Raw genomic sequence first — 2410 nt, forward strand, 5'->3', positions numbered from 1 at the left:
CTGCTATAAGGTGCAAAATTCTCTCAAACACTGAGGTAGCAAGTATTTCACTGGGGATGAAATTTAGGTTTTGCTGTGATTGATGCATGGAGTCTGGTTGGGCTTTTGGCATACTTTATGCAACATTTGCAGAGGCAGCCTGCTCTGATATGAGGAATGTGGTATGGAGGATGTTTAGCAGGTGAGGGAAGCAGGGAACATTTCACTACTTGAAGTGTATGTTCAGAAGGAGTTGATCATCTACAGATCTGGAAGATGGCAGGGGGCTAGAGAGTTCCATCAGACATGAAGAGGTACAGCAGGACTGCTTTAATGGGTGAGTGGGTCTAGTTAGGTTGTGTAGCTTTGGAGGGTCCAGAAAGGACTGGACTGAGGTGGGTCAGAAGTTTCAGAAGCCCATATCTTCCCTATCTGTGCAATAGGTTGCAATGTGCCCCTCAACCATAAAGTCTGATTTTTTTTTTTTTTTCAGCTCATGACTTCACTCCTGTTGCACTGTGAGAGTGGACACTAGAAGGCTCCAAATAGCTTTGTATTATACCCAGTGCATAGGATAGTCTCATAGACATCGAGATTTGAGGTCTCGACTGTCTCATATGCTAGCAGTTCAAGCAAAGAAATAGTCTGGTAAGTTGTGCACTGGTGCCAGTACAAGCAGGGCCACAAAACTAAGTTGAAAATAGGGAGGGGAGCACAAGGATGAGATCTATAGGTACTCAGGACCCACCACAACAATCTCCTTGTTTGCCCCCTACCAGGATAGGCTGTAGATGCATATTGCTGGCTGGTCCTGTGAAGAAACTGAATGTCTGGACCGGTGGTTCTCAATGTTTTTGGACTCAAGGCAGCCTTCCATAACTTTTATGAATTAAGTCACACCCCATTTCAAAAAGTAGTTAATTCATTTCAGTGCTTACCTCCTTGCAGAGGGGCTACACAGGGGAGGCAGGGAAGTATCTTATCTCCTCACACTTCCTGCAGCAGCCTTCAAAGGATCTTGTGGCACCCTGACTGAGAGTCGCTCATCTAGATGGCTTTCCTACTATTGGAAGAGTCTGTGCAACCTTTACAAAGCATGTGTTGAAGGAGATATTTGAGCTTGTCAGCATCTTATGTCCCAGCTTTTCCTTATAGTTCCCTTGCTGTTGTCAGCCATTGGCCAGTTACTTAATTGTGTAACAATTATCTGGTTGGGCAAAATGAGTGTCAAAGTAGCAACAGAATGACAGTAGGTCTTACTTGCATGTCCTTCTGCATAAGGACTTTCAGGCTAAGGGGGACAAATGAGGAGGCCACTCTTCTGTTCTGCAGCCCTTATCTTAGAGGCATGGGGAATGGTATCCCAGATGATTGGCAGTTTAAAATCCCAGAGGAGAAGGTGAAGACCAAAAACTAGTGAACTGTTTTTTAATCATGCATCAGAGAGAGATGAAGAGACTACTGTAGAGAGCTGGCTATGATTCTTATAGACACAGTTTTGGTGGACCCTTAGAAATATTCAAGATTGCAGTGGTATAGTAATCAGAATCTTCCTTGCTCCCCAGCACTATTTGAATGTTGTCTTTCTCACCCTTGCAAGACAATAAAAGCACTGTGATACTGGCTTAGTATGAGTTTCCTGTAGCTGGTGCTATTTGTTTGTATTGTTGCAGTGGTTAAGAGCCCCAGCCACAGTCCAGGGGGCTCGTTGTGTTAGATGATGTATACATGCTGAACAGAAAGATTGTTTCTCTGCCCACGGGAACAAAAAGTCTCAGCATTGGGGTGCATAAAGCTATCTGTAGCTTACCTTATCAATTGAATATTACATTAGACTTTGGGATAGTCCTCTTATAAGTCCAATTTGTCTTACAGAGAAATGCCCTTTCATCAGTCCTCTGAGACTAGGATGCCTCTCGGCACCCTGGGAAACACCTCTTTACTAGTCAAAAGGGAAATGGGAGAATTTTACTGTGACCTATCTGAAAATACTGTGCGCCAGAAGGTAGAACTTTCTCATAAAAGGCTTTGATAAACATAGCACTTAAGCCTGGTTTAAACCTGAAAGTCTGTTAAACTGGTTTAAAGCTGCCTGGAATGGTTCAAAAGCATATCTGAAAAATCAGATATAAATATAGGGTTGTTTTTTTTTTTAAACCAGTTCACAATAAACCAGTCCAGGTCCAACATTACATGTGAACACCAAGCGTTGTGACAGGGTCTGGTAAGTCCTCCAGACATCCCACACTGCATCACATCTCACTCACACTCACCCACTGCTGCAACTGGCTTTTCTGGTATGCAGCTGGTGGGGGTCAAGGCCAGCCCTGCTCCCTGGAGGGCTGTTCCCTGCTCCTGGAAGGCAGCAGTGGCACTGGGTGGTGGCACTCCATCCCTACTGGGCCCCTCCCTCCCTTCCCCCCCCCTCCCC

At 44.9% G+C, this 2410-nt stretch overlaps 1 protein-coding gene across 3 annotated transcripts in view; it reads left to right on the top strand.

The window, feature by feature from the left end:
- The window catches only part of KDM2A (lysine demethylase 2A), a 74442-nt gene that overhangs the window by 22535 nt on the left and 49497 nt on the right, over nt 1-2410 (top strand). Inside the window, exon 3 of one of the 3 annotated variants that reach the window (XM_025216135.1) lies at nt 473-627. The exons of the other annotated variants lie outside the window; for them this stretch is intronic. The gene's annotated coding sequence lies outside the window, so the exon portion shown is untranslated. The remainder of the gene's footprint in view (nt 1-472; nt 628-2410) is intronic. 3 annotated transcript variants of the gene reach the window in all.

This window comes from Alligator sinensis, unplaced genomic scaffold (assembly GCF_000455745.1).
Source record: "Alligator sinensis unplaced genomic scaffold, ASM45574v1 scaffold1002_1, whole genome shotgun sequence".
Lineage (NCBI taxonomy): Eukaryota > Metazoa > Chordata > Crocodylia > Alligatoridae > Alligator > Alligator sinensis.